The following is an 18,398-nucleotide window of genomic DNA, read 5'->3' as shown; positions in this document are numbered from 1 at the left end:
AATGATGGAGAGAGAACTTTCACAACATGTACTGGGACCAATAATCGTCCACTCGAGGTTCTGGTAGAGACGTCTGGATCATGCCGGGGCTGGGGAACACGTTTTTAACTCAACCTGCAAACTATACCAAACATATGGCACTGATTTACCCCCCAAAAACACATGGCACTGATTTGCCACAATTGCTGTATCATGTGTACATCATATGTCTTAACAGTGACGTAAAACAGATTCTACAGTAAACGATGATGAGGCATGCCATCCAGAGTGACGTAATGTGAAACAGTCTGTACAGCGTAATAAACAACGATCATGACGCCATCCAAACCGACCAAGTCACAACAGTGATTTTAGAATAGAATAGAGGTTAGAATAGAATTTTCTCTGACCTAACAGTTACAATACATACATGTTAAGAATCTCGGTCCAGTCTGACCTCGCGCGCGCGCTGTGTGGGCACTGCGGGAAATCTATAATAGCCATGCGTGACGTCAGCACCGACGGTTGGACGGCTACGATGGTAGGAGACAAAATAGTGCGGATTTCTGCATTACTACGTAATTTAAACCATCGTGTGATGATTGCTTTTGACTCTAACTCTATGCTGAGCTTAACGTGTGTTAGTGCTGAGTATGACTCCGGGACGTACAACACGCCAAAAGAAGTGGAGTTGATTCCCCTCACATCGTGCAAATCGGTCTTGGAGTGCCATCTAGCGGTGATGGCGCTGCACTACCACGGAGTGACCTACTCGAATCAGAAAGTCCACACTAAACACACAGCGTGCTGTTCACACAATTCTCACGATGCCAAAGCAGCGCCTACTGGGTTAGTGCATGCACATTCGGCGCGATATTCAGGGGGACCCCCATGCCACTCCCCCGGCGGCTAGGCGTAGTAGTGATCGAGTGTGGTGAACCAGAACAAAGAAAAGACGACTAAAGTTGTGTTCTTCCCAAACTTGATGTGTGTTGCTACGGAAGAATGGAATGAACAAATACAGGTAGGATAAGGGATTATTCATTGAAGAATACAATGAACGACAGTGGTTACAATGGGTAAATTGAAAGACTATAACCACCCGTTGCCCGCTGCAATAGAAGTTGTGAGCATGTAGAATATTGTTGTTGTGAGTGTGTTTTTCAAGCCCTACAATGTCCAGGGAAACCTTCTGTTTTATGCCAGTAACGTCAATGTTTACAAGTGCGCAGATTCCAGTGTGACTGCAGTCGATTGCTTTATTCTGTTTTGTCTCCTGAATCGTTTACAGGGAGTTCTGTAACTGGTTGATTTGATTTATAGGACTCGGTTACAAACAAATATATCTTATTTCATGGGGGGGGTTGCTTCGTATCAACCTGTCTATGTTGAGTTCGTTTCACTGTTTTCTAATCATTATCACCCACGACACGATCATTTTCTGGTGGACCCAATCTTGAGGACTTCCTTGAAGATGGGTGTGATGTGGTGGCTTTGGTCTGGTCCACTCTGCCGTAAACATGTGTTGGGTAGATTGAGGCGAACCAGGACAAACTGGGCAGACGCTGCATGACCAGTAGAGACGCTGGTTGCAAGATGACATCTTTCACATAAAGTTTCTGCGTGGTGGGGAGGTACAGCGTGGAGGGGGTCATGCAGTCTGCTCTGCTCCTCGACCATAGAAGCACGGGGGAAGAAAGATAACAAGCTGCAGGTGTCCCATAGCGCAACTTGAGACAGAATATGGAGAAGCAGAAAAGAGAAGAGCACTATATGAAGACGTGTGCTATCCAGATGAAGTGGACGATGCCGAACGTAATCTACGAACTGCCAAAGTAACTCGTGAAGGCAGTGCTTTAAAATATAGAAGAATGAAAAGTAACAAGCCACCATAAAAGACTTCAAGGACATTTGAAGAAGGAATCAGAAAGCTGCAATCAGACATTTTGCTTTCGGTGTTTTCTCGATGATCAACGGCAAACGATGACAAACCACACAATCCGTTATTGTTATTGAAACCATTGGGAGTAGATGTAAGCCGTCGGACAGTAAATGCTTTAACATGTACTTTTCTTTAACCATCAGCTCATCTGGTTTTTCCGCACCCTCCGCTGCAACAGACCACAAAAGCAGTGCCAACAGGATGGCAAATACTGAATCTACACCCCACCTCTACTCTGCAGAGGATTTGATTGTATTATTGTATTTGTATAATTTATCCAGCCTCATTGTGTGCGCACTCTGCATTGTGGATTTTGGCCAAAATGTTGTCACAATATAATAATAATAATCTTGCTTTCCACCAACTGGCTGCATTGGGTCATATTTTCTTCCATATGAAATCACTTGGTCAAACGTCGTCTTTATTAGGACAACACATTGTTAAACCAACCAATACAGCAGCACCAACATTATTGAAATAAAATTCATTAGAAGTCACAATTGACAACAGTCGGTCGGTCGCTCAAATAATAATAATGCGCTCCCCGGTGAGCGCTCCCCCACCACCAGCTGAGCGCTCGCGACAACAACAATAACAAACATTCCACGTGGAGGGGCGGGCGCTAGCCAGCCGAAGAAAGTTCACACGGCCAGCTGAAGAAAGTTCTCACGGCCCGGCTCGAAAGTCGGGACGAAACGGCCTGCAGTTCAGCGGCGCGCCCGCTAGAGGACCCCGAGAAGATTGTCATCCAGAGGGGGGGGGGAGGGGAAGATGGATAGTTGATGTTCCAAGTGACAGTTAAATCCCAAGTTTACGTTGAACGGGCAAGTCTGCTTGAACAGGTAAGTCGACGGGCAGTTCCAAGTAGTTTGGGGAGAGCGAGATTGGCTTAGCTCGTTTGTAGAGCGACATTGGCTCAGTCAATTAAAAGGCCGCGCCCGCTCACCGGCGCTGTTGGACCGTTGAACCTAACCGGATGTAAGTGAGTGCTGTGTATGTTTGCCAACGTCTGTTTTGGGGGAAATGTGTCAGGTGTGTCTCCTAAACCTCAGCTGGTTCACTTTTGATGCACTTGTGATGGTTTGTGTATGTGACGTGCTTGTTTTATGTATGAATGTGAAAAGCTGCAGTACCGCTCTCGGCCTGAATAGTGATCATGCAAGTGGGGTGGCGCTGTTTCACCAAGGAACCAAACCGGAGGTAAACAAAGAATGATTGAATTAATTTTTCTTTTGAGCTAAAAACGTTAAAATGTGGAACGCTTCACGAATTTGCGTGTCATCCTTGCGCAGGGGCCATGCTAATCTTCTCTGTATCGTTCCAATTTTAGTATATGTGCTTCCGAAGAAACACAATGATGGAGAGAGAACTTTCACAACATGTACTGGGACCAATAATCGTCCACTCGAGGTTCTGGTAGAGACGTCTGGATCATGCCGGGGCTGGGGAACACGTTTTTAACTCAACCTGCAAACTATACCAAACATATGGCACTGATTTACCCCCCAAAAACACATGGCACTGATTTGCCACAATTGCTGTATCATGTGTACATCATATGTCTTAACAGTGACGTAAAACAGATTCTACAGTAAACGATGATGAGGCATGCCATCCAGAGTGACGTAATGTGAAACAGTCTGTACAGCGTAATAAACAACGATCATGACGCCATCCAAACCGACCAAGTCACAACAGTGATTTTAGAATAGAATAGAGGTTAGAATAGAATTTTCTCTGACCTAACAGTTACAATACATACATGTTAAGAATCTCGGTCCAGTCTGACCTCGCGCGCGCGCTGTGTGGGCACTGCGGGAAATCTATAATAGCCATGCGTGACGTCAGCACCGACGGTTGGACGGCTACGATGGTAGGAGACAAAATAGTGCGGATTTCTGCATTACTACGTAATTTAAACCATCGTGTGATGATTGCTTTTGACTCTAACTCTATGCTGAGCTTAACGTGTGTTAGTGCTGAGTATGACTCCGGGACGTACAACACGCCAAAAGAAGTGGAGTTGATTCCCCTCACATCGTGCAAATCGGTCTTGGAGTGCCATCTAGCGGTGATGGCGCTGCACTACCACGGAGTGACCTACTCGAATCAGAAAGTCCACACTAAACACACAGCGTGCTGTTCACACAATTCTCACGATGCCAAAGCAGCGCCTACTGGGTTAGTGCATGCACATTCGGCGCGATATTCAGGGGGACCCCCATGCCACTCCCCCGGCGGCTAGGCGTAGTAGTGATCGAGTGTGGTGAACCAGAACAAAGAAAAGACGACTAAAGTTGTGTTCTTCCCAAACTTGATGTGTGTTGCTACGGAAGAATGGAATGAACAAATACAGGTAGGATAAGGGATTATTCATTGAAGAATACAATGAACGACAGTGGTTACAATGGGTAAATTGAAAGACTATTACCACCCGTTGCCCGCTGCAATAGAAGTTGTGAGCATGTAGAATATTGTTGTTGTGAGTGTGTTTTTCAAGTCCTACAATGTCCAGGGAAACCTTCTGTTTTATGCCAGTAACGTCAATGTTTACAAGTGCGCAGATTCCAGTGTGACTGCAGTCGATTGCTTTATTCTGTTTTGTCTCCTGAATCGTTTACAGGGAGTTCTGTAACTGGTTGATTTGATTTATAGGACTCGGTTACAAACAAATATATCTTATTTCATGGGGGGGGTTGCTTCGTATCAACCTGTCTATGTTGAGTTCGTTTCACTGTTTTCTAATCATTATCACCCACGACACGATCATTTTCTGGTGGACCCAATCTTGAGGACTTCCTTGAAGATGGGTGTGATGTGGTGGCTTTGGTCTGGTCCACTCTGCCGTAAACATGTTTTGGGTAGATTGAGGCGAACCAGGACAAACTGGGCAGACGCTGCAGGACCAGTAGAGACGCTGGTTGCAAGATGACATCTTTCACATAAAGTTTCTGCGTGGTGGGGAGGTACAGCGTGGAGGGGGTCATGCAGTCTGCTCTGCTCCTCGACCACAGAAGCACGGGGGAAGAAAGATATCAAGCTGCAGGTGTCCAATAGCGCAACTTGAGACAGAATATGGAGAAGCAGAAAAGAGAAGAACACTATATGAAGACGTGTGCTATCCAGATGAAGTGAACGATGCCGAACGTAATCTACGAACTGCCAAAGTAACTCGTGAAGGCAGTGCTTTAAAATATAGAAGAATGAAAAGTAACAAGCCACCATAAAAGACTTCAAGGACATTTGAAGAAGGAATCAGAAAGCTGCAATCAGACATTTTGCTTTCGGTGTTTTCTCGATGATCAACGGCAAACGATGACAAACCACACAATCCGTTATTGTTATTGAAACCATTGGGAGTAGATGTAAGCCGTCGGACAGTAAATGCTTTAACATGTACTCTTCTTTAACCATCAGCTCATCTGGTTTTTCCGCACCCTCCGCTGCAACAGACCACAAAAGCAGTGCCAACAGGATGACAAATACTGAATCTACACCCCACCTCTACTCTGCAGAGGATTTGATTGTATTATTGTATTTGTATAATTTATCCAGCCTCATTGTGTGCGCACTCTGCATTGTGGATTTTGGCCAAAATGTTGTCACAATATAATAATAATAATCTTGCTTTCCACCAAACTGGCTGCATTGGGTCATATTTTCTTCCATATGAAATCACTTGGTCAAACGTCGTCTTTATTAGGACAACACATTGTTAAACCAACCAATACAGCAGCACTAACATTATTGAAATAAAATTCATTAGAAGTCACAATTGACAACAGTCGGTCGCTCGCTCAAATAATAATAATGCGCTCCCCGGTGAGCGCTCCCCCACCACCAGCTGAGCGCTCGCGACAACAACAATAACAAACATTCCACGTGTAGGGGCGGGCGCTAGCCAGCCGAAGAAAGTTCACACGGCCAGCTGAAGAAAGTTCTCACGGCCCGGCTCGAAAGTCGGGACGAAACGGCCTGCAGTTCAGCGGCGCGCCCGCTAGAGGACCCCGAGAAGATTGTCATCCAGAGGGGGGGGGAGGGGAAGATGGATAGTTGATGTTCCAAGTGACAGTTAAATCCCAAGTTTACGTTGAACGGGCAAGTCTGCTTGAACAGGTAAGTCGACGGGCAGTTCCAAGTAGTTTGGGGAGAGCGAGATTGGCTTAGCTCGTTTGTAGAGCGACATTGGCTCAGTCAATTAAAAGGCCGCGCCCGCTCACCGGCGCTGTTGGACCGTTGAACCTAACCGGATGTAAGTGAGTGCTGTGTATGTTTGCCAACGTCTGTTTTGGGGGAAATGTGTCAGGTGTGTCTCCTAAACCTCAGCTGGTTCACTTTTGATGCACTTGTGATGGTTTGTGTATGTGACGTGCTTGTTTTATGTATGAATGTGAAAAGCTGCAGTACCGCTCTCGGCCTGAATAGTGATCATGCAAGTGGGGTGGCGCTGTTTCACCAAGGAACCAAACCGGAGGTAAACAAAGAATGATTGAATTAATTTTTCTTTTGAGCTAAAAACGTTAAAATGTGGAACGCTTCACGAATTTGCGTGTCATCCTTGCGCAGGGGCCATGCTAATCTTCTCTGTATCGTTCCAATTTTAGTATATGTGCTTCCGAAGAAACACAATGATGGAGAGAGAACTTTCACAACATGTACTGGGACCAATAATCGTCCACTCGAGGTTCTGGTAGAGACGTCTGGATCATGCCGGGGCTGGGGAACACGTTTTTAACTCAACCTGCAAACTATACCAAACATATGGCACTGATTTACCCCCCAAAAACACATGGCACTGATTTGCCACAATTGCTGTATCATGTGTACATCATATGTCTTAACAGTGACGTAAAACAGATTCTACAGTAAACGATGATGAGGCATGCCATCCAGAGTGACGTAATGTGAAACAGTCTGTACAGCGTAATAAACAACGATCATGACGCCATCCAAACCGACCAAGTCACAACAGTGATTTTAGAATAGAATAGAGGTTAGAATAGAATTTTCTCTGACCTAACAGTTACAATACATACATGTTAAGAATCTCGGTCCAGTCTGACCTCGCGCGCGCGCTGTGTGGGCACTGCGGGAAATCTATAATAGCCATGCGTGACGTCAGCACCGACGGTTGGACGGCTACGATGGTAGGAGACAAAATAGTGCGGATTTCTGCATTACTACGTAATTTAAACCATCGTGTGATGATTGCTTTTGACTCTAACTCTATGCTGAGCTTAACGTGTGTTAGTGCTGAGTATGACTCCGGGACGTACAACACGCCAAAAGAAGTGGAGTTGATTCCCCTCACATCGTGCAAATCGGTCTTGGAGTGCCATCTAGCGGTGATGGCGCTGCACTACCACGGAGTGACCTACTCGAATCAGAAAGTCCACACTAAACACACAGCGTGCTGTTCACACAATTCTCACGATGCCAAAGCAGCGCCTACTGGGTTAGTGCATGCACATTCGGCGCGATATTCAGGGGGACCCCCATGCCACTCCCCCGGCGGCTAGGCGTAGTAGTGATCGAGTGTGGTGAACCAGAACAAAGAAAAGACGACTAAAGTTGTGTTCTTCCCAAACTTGATGTGTGTTGCTACGGAAGAATGGAATGAACAAATACAGGTAGGATAAGGGATTATTCATTGAAGAATACAATGAACGACAGTGGTTACAATGGGTAAATTGAAAGACTATAACCACCCGTTGCCCGCTGCAATAGAAGTTGTGAGCATGTAGAATATTGTTGTTGTGAGTGTGTTTTTCAAGCCCTACAATGTCCAGGGAAACCTTCTGTTTTATGCCAGTAACGTCAATGTTTACAAGTGCGCAGATTCCAGTGTGACTGCAGTCGATTGCTTTATTCTGTTTTGTCTCCTGAATCGTTTACAGGGAGTTCTGTAACTGGTTGATTTGATTTATAGGACTCGGTTACAAACAAATATATCTTATTTCATGGGGGGGGTTGCTTCGTATCAACCTGTCTATGTTGAGTTCGTTTCACTGTTTTCTAATCATTATCACCCACGACACGATCATTTTCTGGTGGACCCAATCTTGAGGACTTCCTTGAAGATGGGTGTGATGTGGTGGCTTTGGTCTGGTCCACTCTGCCGTAAACATGTTTTGGGTAGATTGAGGCGAACCAGGACAAACTGGGCAGACGCTGCAGGACCAGTAGAGACGCTGGTTGCAAGATGACATCTTTCACATAAAGTTTCTGCGTGGTGGGGAGGTACAGCGTGGAGGGGGTCATGCAGTCTGCTCTGCTCCTCGACCATAGAAGCACGGGGGAAGAAAGATAACAAGCTGCAGGTGTCCCATAGCGCAACTTGAGACAGAATATGGAGAAGCAGAAAAGAGAAGAGCACTATATGAAGACGTGTGCTATCCAAATGAAGTGGACGAAGCCGAACGTAATCTACGAACTGCCAAAGTAACTCGTGAAGGCAGTGCTTTAAAATATAGAAGAATGAAAAGTAACAAGCCACCATAAAAGACTTCAAGGACATTTGAAGAAGGAATCAGAAAGCTGCAATCAGACATTTTGCTTTCGGTGTTTTCTCGATGATCAACGGCAAACGATGACAAACCACACAATCCGTTATTGTTATTGAAACCATTGGGAGTAGATGTAAGCCGTCGGACAGTAAATGCTTTAACATGTACTTTTCTTTAACCATCAGCTCATCTGGTTTTTCCGCACCCTCCGCTGCAACAGACCACAAAAGCAGTGCCAACAGGATGACAAATACTGAATCTACACCCCACCTCTACTCTGCAGAGGATTTGATTGTATTATTGTATTTGTATAATTTATCCAGCCTCATTGTGTGCGCACTCTGCATTGTGGATTTTGGCCAAAATGTTGTCACAATATAATAATAATAATCTTGCTTTCCACCAAACTGGCTGCATTGGGTCATATTTTCTTCCATATGAAATCACTTGGTCAAACGTCGTCTTTATTAGGACAACACATTGTTAAACCAACCAATACAGCAGCACTAACATTATTGAAATAAAATTCATTAGAAGTCACAATTGACAACAGTCGGTCGCTCGCTCAAATAATAATAATGCGCTCCCCGGTGAGCGCTCCCCCACCACCAGCTGAGCGCTCGCGACAACAACAATAACAAACATTCCACGTGGAGGGGCGGGCGCTAGCCAGCCGAAGAAAGTTCACACGGCCAGCTGAAGAAAGTTCTCACGGCCCGGCTCGAAAGTCGGGACGAAACGGCCTGCAGTTCAGCGGCGCGCCCGCTAGAGGACCCCGAGAAGATTGTCATCCAGAGGGGGGGGGAGGGGAAGATGGATAGTTGATGTTCCAAGTGACAGTTAAATCCCAAGTTTACGTTGAACGGGCAAGTCTGCTTGAACAGGTAAGTCGACGGGCAGTTCCAAGTAGTTTGGGGAGAGCGAGATTGGCTTAGCTCGTTTGTAGAGCGACATTGGCTCAGTCAATTAAAAGGCCGCGCCCGCTCACCGGCGCTGTTGGACCGTTGAACCTAACCGGATGTAAGTGAGTGCTGTGTATGTTTGCCAACGTCTGTTTTGGGGGAAATGTGTCAGGTGTGTCTCCTAAACCTCAGCTGGTTCACTTTTGATGCACTTGTGATGGTTTGTGTATGTGACGTGCTTGTTTTATGTATGAATGTGAAAAGCTGCAGTACCGCTCTCGGCCTGAATAGTGATCATGCAAGTGGGGTGGCGCTGTTTCACCAAGGAACCAAACCGGAGGTAAACAAAGAATGATTGAATTAATTTTTCTTTTGAGCTAAAAACGTTAAAATGTGGAACGCTTCACGAATTTGCGTGTCATCCTTGCGCAGGGGCCATGCTAATCTTCTCTGTATCGTTCCAATTTTAGTATATGTGCTTCCGAAGAAACACAATGATGGAGAGAGAACTTTCACAACATGTACTGGGACCAATAATCGTCCACTCGAGGTTCTGGTAGAGACGTCTGGATCATGCCGGGGCTGGGGAACACGTTTTTAACTCAACCTGCAAACTATACCAAACATATGGCACTGATTTACCCCCCAAAAACACATGGCACTGATTTGCCACAATTGCTGTATCATGTGTACATCATATGTCTTAACAGTGACGTAAAACAGATTCTACAGTAAACGATGATGAGGCATGCCATCCAGAGTGACGTAATGTGAAACAGTCTGTACAGCGTAATAAACAACGATCATGACGCCATCCAAACCGACCAAGTCACAACAGTGATTTTAGAATAGAATTTTCTCTGACCTAACAGTTACAATACAAACATGTTAAGAATCTCGGTCCAGTCTGACCTCGCGCGCGCGCTGTGTGGGCACTGCGGGAAATCTATAATAGCCATGCGTGACGTCAGCACCGACGGTTGGACGGCTACGATGGTAGGAGACAAAATAGTGCGGATTTCTGCATTACTACGTAATTTAAACCATCGTGTGATGATTGCTTTTGGCTCTAACTCTATGCTGAGCTTAACGTGTGTTAGTGCTGAGTATGACTCCGGGACGTACAACACGCCAAAAGAAGTGGAGTTGATTCCCCTCACATCGTGCAAATCGGTCTTGGAGTGCCATCTAGCGGTGATGGCGCTGCACTACCACGGAGTGACCTACTCGAATCAGAAAGTCCACACTAAACACACAGCGTGCTGTTCACACAATTCTCACGATGCCAAAGCAGCGCCTACTGGGTTAGTGCATGCACATTCGGCGCGATATTCAGGGGGACCCCCATGCCACTCCCCCGGCGGCTAGGCGTAGTAGTGATCGAGTGTGGTGAACCAGAACAAAGAAAAGACGACTAAAGTTGTGTTCTTCCCAAACTTGATGTGTGTTGCTACGGAAGAATGGAATGAACAAATACAGGTAGGATAAGGGATTATTCATTGAAGAATACAATGAACGACAGTGGTTACAATGGGTAAATTGAAAGACTATAACCACCCGTTGCCCGCTGCAATAGAAGTTGTGAGCATGTAGAATATTGTTGTTGTGAGTGTGTTTTTCAAGCCCTACAATGTCCAGGGAAACCTTCTGTTTTATGCCAGTAACGTCAATGTTTACAAGTGCGCAGATTCCAGTGTGACTGCAGTCGATTGCTTTATTCTGTTTTGTCTCCTGAATCGTTTACAGGGAGTTCTGTAACTGGTTGATTTGATTTATAGGACTCGGTTACAAACAAATATATCTTATTTCATGGGGGGGGGGGGGTTGCTTCGTATCAACCTGTCTATGTTGAGTTCGTTTCACTGTTTTCTAATCATTATCACACACGACACGATCATTTTCTGGTGGACCCAATCTTGAGGACTTCCTTGAAGATGGGTGTGATGTGGTGGCTTTGGTCTGGTCCACTCTGCCGTAAACATGTGTTGGGTAGATTGAGGCGAACCAGGACAAACTGGGCAGACGCTGCATGACCAGTAGAGACGCTGGTTGCAAGATGACATCTTTCACATAAAGTTTCTGCGTGGTGGGGAGGTACAGCGTGGAGGGGGTCATGCAGTCTGCTCTGCTCCTCGACCACAGAAGCACGGGGGAAGAAAGATATCAAGCTGCAGGTGTCCCATAGCGCAACTTGAGACAGAATATGGAGAAGCAGAAAAGAGAAGAGCACTATATGAAGACGTGTGCTATCCAGATGAAGTGAACGATGCCGAACGTAATCTACGAACTGCCAAAGTAACTCGTGAAGGCAGTGCTTTAAAATATAGAAGAATGAAAAGTAACAAGCCACCATAAAACACTTCAAGGACATTTGAAGAAGGAATCAGAAAGCTGCAATCAGACATTTTGCTTTCGGTGTTTTCTCGATGATCAACGGCAAACGATGACAAACCACACAATCCGTTATTGTTATTGAAACCATTGGGAGTAGATGTAAGCCGTCGGACAGTAAATGCTTTAACATGTACTCTTCTTTAACCATCAGCTCATCTGGTTTTTCCGCACCCTCCGCTGCAACAGACCACAAAAGCAGTGCCAACAGGATGACAAATACTGAATCTACACCCCACCTCTACTCTGCAGAGGATTTGATTGTATTATTGTATTTGTATAATTTATCCAGCCTCATTGTGTGCGCACTCTGCATTGTGGATTTTGGCCAAAATGTTGTCACAATATAATAATAATAATCTTGCTTTCCACCAAACTGGCTGCATTGGGTCATATTTTCTTCCATATGAAATCACTTGGTCAAACGTCGTCTTTATTAGGACAACACATTGTTAAACCAACCAATACAGCAGCACTAACATTATTGAAATAAAATTCATTAGAAGTCACAATTGACAACAGTCGGTCGCTCGCTCAAATAATAATAATGCGCTCCCCGGTGAGCGCTCCCCCACCACCAGCTGAGCGCTCGCGACAACAACAATAACAAACATTCCACGTGGAGGGGCGGGCGCTAGCCAGCCGAAGAAAGTTCACACGGCCAGCTGAAGAAAGTTCTCACGGCCCGGCTCGAAAGTCGGGACGAAACGGCCTGCAGTTCAGCGGCGCGCCCGCTAGAGGACCCCGAGAAGATTGTCATCCAGAGGGGGGGGGAGGGGAAGATGGATAGTTGATGTTCCAAGTGACAGTTAAATCCCAAGTTTACGTTGAACGGGCAAGTCTGCTTGAACAGGTAAGTCGACGGGCAGTTCCAAGTAGTTTGGGGAGAGCGAGATTGGCTTAGCTCGTTTGTAGAGCGACATTGGCTCAGTCAATTAAAAGGCCACGCCCGCTCACCGGCGCTGTTGGACCGTTGAACCTAACCGGATGTAAGTGAGTGCTGTGTATGTTTGCCAACGTCTGTTTTGGGGGAAATGTGTCAGGTGTGTCTCCTAAACCTCAGCTGGTTCACTTTTGATGCACTTGTGATGGTTTGTGTATGTGACGTGCTTGTTTTATGTATGAATGTGAAAAGCTGCAGTACCGCTCTCGGCCTGAATAGTGATCATGCAAGTGGGGTGGCGCTGTTTCACCAAGGAACCAAACCGGAGGTAAACAAAGAATGATTGAATTAATTTTTCTTTTGAGCTAAAAACGTTAAAATGTGGAACGCTTCACGAATTTGCGTGTCATCCTTGCGCAGGGGCCATGCTAATCTTCTCTGTATCGTTCCAATTTTAGTATATGTGCTTCCGAAGAAACACAATGATGGAGAGAGAACTTTCACAACATGTACTGGGACCAATAATCGTCCACTCGAGGTTCTGGTAGAGACGTCTGGATCATGCCGGGGCTGGGGAACACGTTTTTAACTCAACCTGCAAACTATACCAAACATATGGCACTGATTTACCCCCCAAAAACACATGGCACTGATTTGCCACAATTGCTGTATCATGTGTACATCATATGTCTTAACAGTGACGTAAAACAGATTCTACAGTAAACGATGATGAGGCATGCCATCCAGAGTGACGTAATGTGAAACAGTCTGTACAGCGTAATAAACAACGATCATGACGCCATCCAAACCGACCAAGTCACAACAGTGATTTTAGAATAGAATTTTCTCTGACCTAACAGTTACAATACAAACATGTTAAGAATCTCGGTCCAGTCTGACCTCGCGCGCGCGCTGTGTGGGCACTGCGGGAAATCTATAATAGCCATGCGTGACGTCAGCACCGACGGTTGGACGGCTACGATGGTAGGAGACAAAATAGTGCGGATTTCTGCATTACTACGTAATTTAAACCATCGTGTGATGATTGCTTTTGGCTCTAACTCTATGCTGAGCTTAACGTGTGTTAGTGCTGAGTATGACTCCGGGACGTACAACACGCCAAAAGAAGTGGAGTTGATTCCCCTCACATCGTGCAAATCGGTCTTGGAGTGCCATCTAGCGGTGATGGCGCTGCACTACCACGGAGTGACCTACTCGAATCAGAAAGTCCACACTAAACACACAGCGTGCTGTTCACACAATTCTCACGATGCCAAAGCAGCGCCTACTGGGTTAGTGCATGCACATTCGGCGCGATATTCAGGGGGACCCCCATGCCACTCCCCCGGCGGCTAGGCGTAGTAGTGATCGAGTGTGGTGAACCAGAACAAAGAAAAGACGACTAAAGTTGTGTTCTTCCCAAACTTGATGTGTGTTGCTACGGAAGAATGGAATGAACAAATACAGGTAGGATAAGGGATTATTCATTGAAGAATACAATGAACGACAGTGGTTACAATGGGTAAATTGAAAGACTATAACCACCCGTTGCCCGCTGCAATAGAAGTTGTGAGCATGTAGAATATTGTTGTTGTGAGTGTGTTTTTCAAGCCCTACAATGTCCAGGGAAACCTTCTGTTTTATGCCAGTAACGTCAATGTTTACAAGTGCGCAGATTCCAGTGTGACTGCAGTCGATTGCTTTATTCTGTTTTGTCTCCTGAATCGTTTACAGGGAGTTCTGTAACTGGTTGATTTGATTTATAGGACTCGGTTACAAACAAATATATCTTATTTCATGGGGGGGGGGGGTTGCTTCGTATCAACCTGTCTATGTTGAGTTCGTTTCACTGTTTTCTAATCATTATCACACACGACACGATCATTTTCTGGTGGACCCAATCTTGAGGACTTCCTTGAAGATGGGTGTGATGTGGTGGCTTTGGTCTGGTCCACTCTGCCGTAAACATGTGTTGGGTAGATTGAGGCGAACCAGGACAAACTGGGCAGACGCTGCATGACCAGTAGAGACGCTGGTTGCAAGATGACATCTTTCACATAAAGTTTCTGCGTGGTGGGGAGGTACAGCGTGGAGGGGGTCATGCAGTCTGCTCTGCTCCTCGACCACAGAAGCACGGGGGAAGAAAGATATCAAGCTGCAGGTGTCCCATAGCGCAACTTGAGACAGAATATGGAGAAGCAGAAAAGAGAAGAGCACTATATGAAGACGTGTGCTATCCAGATGAAGTGAACGATGCCGAACGTAATCTACGAACTGCCAAAGTAACTCGTGAAGGCAGTGCTTTAAAATATAGAAGAATGAAAAGTAACAAGCCACCATAAAAGACTTCAAGGACATTTGAAGAAGGAATCAGAAAGCTGCAATCAGACATTTTGCTTTCGGTGTTTTCTCGATGATCAACGGCAAACGATGACAAACCACACAATCCGTTATTGTTATTGAAACCATTGGGAGTAGATGTAAGCCGTCGGACAGTAAATGCTTTAACATGTACTCTTCTTTAACCATCAGCTCATCTGGTTTTTCCGCACCCTCCGCTGCAACAGACCACAAAAGCAGTGCCAACAGGATGACAAATACTGAATCTACACCCCACCTCTACTCTGCAGAGGATTTGATTGTATTATTGTATTTGTATAATTTATCCAGCCTCATTGTGTGCGCACTCTGCATTGTGGATTTTGGCCAAAATGTTGTCACAATATAATAATAATAATCTTGCTTTCCACCAAACTGGCTGCATTGGGTCATATTTTCTTCCATATGAAATCACTTGGTCAAACGTCGTCTTTATTAGGACAACACATTGTTAAACCAACCAATACAGCAGCACTAACATTATTGAAATAAAATTCATTAGAAGTCACAATTGACAACAGTCGGTCGCTCGCTCAAATAATAATAATGCGCTCCCCGGTGAGCGCTCCCCCACCACCAGCTGAGCGCTCGCGACAACAACAATAACAAACATTCCACGTGGAGGGGCGGGCGCTAGCCAGCCGAAGAAAGTTCACACGGCCAGCTGAAGAAAGTTCTCACGGCCCGGCTCGAAAGTCGGGACGAAACGGCCTGCAGTTCAGCGGCGCGCCCGCTAGAGGACCCCGAGAAGATTGTCATCCAGAGGGGGGGGGAGGGGAAGATGGATAGTTGATGTTCCAAGTGACAGTTAAATCCCAAGTTTACGTTGAACGGGCAAGTCTGCTTGAACAGGTAAGTCGACGGGCAGTTCCAAGTAGTTTGGGGAGAGCGAGATTGGCTTAGCTCGTTTGTAGAGCGACATTGGCTCAGTCAATTAAAAGGCCACGCCCGCTCACCGGCGCTGTTGGACCGTTGAACCTAACCGGATGTAAGTGAGTGCTGTGTATGTTTGCCAACGTCTGTTTTGGGGGAAATGTGTCAGGTGTGTCTCCTAAACCTCAGCTGGTTCACTTTTGATGCACTTGTGATGGTTTGTGTATGTGACGTGCTTGTTTTATGTATGAATGTGAAAAGCTGCAGTACCGCTCTCGGCCTGAATAGTGATCATGCAAGTGGGGTGGCGCTGTTTCACCAAGGAACCAAACCGGAGGTAAACAAAGAATGATTGAATTAATTTTTCTTTTGAGCTAAAAACGTTAAAATGTGGAACGCTTCACGAATTTGCGTGTCATCCTTGCGCAGGGGCCATGCTAATCTTCTCTGTATCGTTCCAATTTTAGTATATGTGCTTCCGAAGAAACACAATGATGGAGAGAGAACTTTCACAACATGTACTGGGACCAATAATCGTCCACTCGAGGTTCTGGTAGAGACGTCTGGATCATGCCGGGGCTGGGGAACACGTTTTTAACTCAACCTGCAAACTATACCAAACATATGGCACTGATTTACCCCCCAAAAACACATGGCACTGATTTGCCACAATTGCTGTATCATGTGTACATCATATGTCTTAACAGTGACGTAAAACAGATTCTACAGTAAACGATGATGAGGCATGCCATCCAGAGTGACGTAATGTGAAACAGTCTGTACAGCGTAATAAACAACGATCATGACGCCATCCAAACCGACCAAGTCACAACAGTGATTTTAGAATAGAATAGAGGTTAGAATAGAATTTTCTCTGACCTAACAGTTACAATACATACATGTTAAGAATCTCGGTCCAGTCTGACCTCGCGCGCGCGCTGTGTGGGCACTGCGGGAAATCTATAATAGCCATGCGTGACGTCAGCACCGACGGTTGGACGGCTACGATGGTAGGAGACAAAATAGTGCGGATTTCTGCATTACTACGTAATTTAAACCATCGTGTGATGATTGCTTTTGACTCTAACTCTATGCTGAGCTTAACGTGTGTTAGTGCTGAGTATGACTCCGGGACGTACAACACGCCAAAAGAAGTGGAGTTGATTCCCCTCACATCGTGCAAATCGGTCTTGGAGTGCCATCTAGCGGTGATGGCGCTGCACTACCACGGAGTGACCTACTCGAATCAGAAAGTCCACACTAAACACACAGCGTGCTGTTCACACAATTCTCACGATGCCAAAGCAGCGCCTACTGGGTTAGTGCATGCACATTCGGCGCGATATTCAGGGGGACCCCCATGCCACTCCCCCGGCGGCTAGGCGTAGTAGTGATCGAGTGTGGTGAACCAGAACAAAGAAAAGACGACTAAAGTTGTGTTCTTCCCAAACTTGATGTGTGTTGCTACGGAAGAATGGAATGAACAAATACAGGTAGGATAAGGGATTATTCATTGAAGAATACAATGAACGACAGTGGTTACAATGGGTAAATTGAAAGACTATAACCACCCGTTGCCCGCTGCAATAGAAGTTGTGAGCATGTAGAATATTGTTGTTGTGAGTGTGTTTTTCAAGCCCTACAATGTCCAGGGAAACCTTCTGTTTTATGCCAGTAACGTCAATGTTTACAAGTGCGCAGATTCCAGTGTGACTGCAGTCGATTGCTTTATTCTGTTTTGTCTCCTGAATCGTTTACAGGGAGTTCTGTAACTGGTTGATTTGATTTATAGGACTCGGTTACAAACAAATATATCTTATTTCATGGGGGGGGGTTGCTTCGTATCAACCTGTCTATGTTGAGTTCGTTTCACTGTTTTCTAATCATTATCACCCACGACACGATCATTTTCTGGTGGACCCAATCTTGAGGACTTCCTTGAAGATGGGTGTGATGTGGTGGCTTTGGTCTGGTCCACTCTGCCGTAAACATGTTTTGGGTAGATTGAGGCGAACCAGGACAAACTGGGCAGACGCTGCAGGACCAGTAGAGACGCTGGTTGCAAGATGACATCTTTCACATAAAGTTTCTGCGTGGTGGGGAGGTACAGCGTGGAGGGGGTCATGCAGTCTGCTCTGCTCCTCGACCATAGAAGCACGGGGGAAGAAAGATAACAAGCTGCAGGTGTCCCATAGCGCAACTTGAGACAGAATATGGAGAAGCAGAAAAGAGAAGAGCACTATATGAAGACGTGTGCTATCCAAATGAAGTGGACGAAGCCGAACGTAATCTACGAACTGCCAAAGTAACTCGTGAAGGCAGTGCTTTAAAATATAGAAGAATGAAAAGTAACAAGCCACCATAAAAGACTTCAAGGACATTTGAAGAAGGAATCAGAAAGCTGCAATCAGACATTTTGCTTTCGGTGTTTTCTCGATGATCAACGGCAAACGATGACAAACCACACAATCCGTTATTGTTATTGAAACCATTGGGAGTAGATGTAAGCCGTCGGACAGTAAATGCTTTAACATGTACTTTTC

At 45.6% G+C, this 18,398-nt stretch overlaps 5 non-coding genes across 5 annotated transcripts; all 5 read right to left on the bottom strand.

The window, feature by feature from the left end:
• Positions 1-3,168: 3,168 nt before the first annotated feature.
• On the bottom strand, positions 3,169-3,274 carry LOC143015230 (U6 spliceosomal RNA). Its single transcript, XR_012965387.1, has one exon. It is a non-coding gene; the product is annotated as a U6 spliceosomal RNA (small nuclear RNA).
• A 3,168-nt stretch (positions 3,275-6,442) lies between these two features.
• On the bottom strand, positions 6,443-6,548 carry LOC143015228 (U6 spliceosomal RNA). Its single transcript, XR_012965385.1, has one exon. It is a non-coding gene; the product is annotated as a U6 spliceosomal RNA (small nuclear RNA).
• Positions 6,549-9,716: 3,168 nt separating this feature from the next.
• On the bottom strand, positions 9,717-9,822 carry LOC143015227 (U6 spliceosomal RNA). The gene has a single exon (XR_012965384.1). It is a non-coding gene; the product is annotated as a U6 spliceosomal RNA (small nuclear RNA).
• A 3,156-nt stretch (positions 9,823-12,978) lies between these two features.
• Positions 12,979-13,084, bottom strand: LOC143015226 (U6 spliceosomal RNA). The gene has a single exon (XR_012965383.1). It is a non-coding gene; the product is annotated as a U6 spliceosomal RNA (small nuclear RNA).
• A 3,155-nt stretch (positions 13,085-16,239) lies between these two features.
• On the bottom strand, positions 16,240-16,345 carry LOC143015225 (U6 spliceosomal RNA). The gene has a single exon (XR_012965382.1). It is a non-coding gene; the product is annotated as a U6 spliceosomal RNA (small nuclear RNA).
• Positions 16,346-18,398: the final 2,053 nt, after the last annotated feature.

The sequence above is a fragment of the Genypterus blacodes genome, unplaced genomic scaffold (assembly GCF_046128005.1).
Source record: "Genypterus blacodes isolate CSIRO-AG114 ecotype Tasmania unplaced genomic scaffold, CSIRO-AGI_Gbla_v1 ptg000192l_1, whole genome shotgun sequence".
Classification (NCBI taxonomy): Eukaryota; Metazoa; Chordata; class Actinopteri; order Ophidiiformes; family Ophidiidae; genus Genypterus; species Genypterus blacodes.
The sequence above is the reverse complement of the archived record's forward strand: the minus strand, read 5'-3'. Positions and strand labels throughout refer to the sequence as shown.